We start from the raw sequence: 1,774 nt of genomic DNA, 5'->3' as shown, positions 1-1,774 counted from the left end.
TGTAAACTTCACTCAATCCACAATAAAAACCTTAAGTAAAAAAAAAAGAAAGAAATTCCTTCTAACAAATTCAAATTAAGAGTACTTCCCTGGGCCACAGTCCAGCCTTAGGGTAAATAATGGTACGAGATTTTACTCAAGAGATCATTAAGCAGGAAAAGCTAGAAGAGTAGGTGAGAATATTTATAAATACCATGTTAAATATGGAAACATAAGCATAGAGAAATGTTTCAGATAGGAAACATTTAGTAGATAATGTAAACAAATAGTAGATAATGTAAACAGGCACTGACTTTTCAGTCCTAAAAGATAAAGGATTTCCAATTCTGGGCTTTTTTGGTTGCCTGGCATCTGTTTAAGTTAATCTATTGCTCATTGTGCCACATCAGCAAATGAAGGTCCCGAGTGCTTTACTCCATTCACTTCATCACGATCAACTCTACTTTGAGGAGGCAGCTCTTCCCCAGTCACATTTTCAGAGCCTTCCAACCTGAGGGGCTCATTTTCTGGCACTATATCTGAGTGTTGCTCTGCTAGTCATAGGGTTTTCAGTGACTAAATATTTGGAAGTAGTTTGTCTCTCCTTCTTCCTAGTCTGTCTTAGTCTGGAAACTCATCTGAAATCGGTCCACCGTGGGTGACCCTGCTGGTATTTAAAATACCTGTGGCATAGCTTCCAGAATCACAGCAACTCACAAGCCACATAGTACGACAAATTGACAGATGAGAGGGCCTTCATTTGCTGATAGGGCACAACTCAAAATGAAGAGAAACAGCTGTAAATATCCATTAATAATCGGAACATAGAATGTATGAAGTATGAATCTTGGAAAATCAGAAGTTGTCAAAAATGAAATGGAACGCATAAACATCGATACCTTAGGCATTAGTGAGCTGAAATGGACTGGTATTGGCCATTTTGAATCTAATGACAACATGGTTTACAATACCAGAAATGACAAATTGAAGTGAAATGGTGTTGCATTCATTGTCAAAAAGAACATATCCAGATCAGTCATGAGGTACAACATTGTCTGTCATAGGATAATATTCATGCACCTACAGGGAAGCCCAGTTAATATCACTATTATTCAAATTTACACACCAACCACTAAAGCCAGTGAGGACAAAATAGAGGAATTCCACCAACTTCTTCAATCTGAAATTGATAAAACATGCAATCAAGATGTATTGATCATTACTGGTTAGTGGAATGCAAAGGTTGGAAACAAAGAGGAAGGATCAGTAGTTGGAAAATATGACCTTGATAATATAAATGATGCTGGAGATCACATGATAGAATTCTGCAAAACCAATGATTTTTTCATTTCAAATACCTTCTTTAGACAGCTTAAGAGAAGATTATACATATGGACCTCACCAGATGGAATATACAGAAATCAAATTGACTACATGTATGGAAAGAGACCATGGAAAAGCTCCATATCATCAGTCAAAACAAGGCTATATGCAGATTGTGGAACACACCATCAATTGTTCATATGCAAATTAGACTGAAACTGAAGAAAATGGAAACAAGTCCACGAGAGCCAAACTATGACTTTGAATATATCCCACCTGAATTTAGAGATCATCTGAAGAACAGATTTGATACATAAAACACTAAAGACTGAAGAACAGAAGAGTTGTGGGATGATATTAAGAACATCATACAAGAAGAAAGCAAAAAGTCATTAAGAAGACAAGAAAGAAGGAAAAGATCAAAATGGATGTCAGAAGAGACACTGAAACTTGTTCTCCAGTGTAGAGATGC

This window comes from Chrysochloris asiatica, unplaced genomic scaffold, assembly GCF_000296735.1.
Source record: "Chrysochloris asiatica unplaced genomic scaffold, ChrAsi1.0 scaffold00194, whole genome shotgun sequence".
NCBI lineage: Eukaryota > Metazoa > Chordata > Mammalia > Afrosoricida > Chrysochloridae > Chrysochloris > Chrysochloris asiatica.
This window is presented reverse-complemented; position numbering follows the sequence as displayed.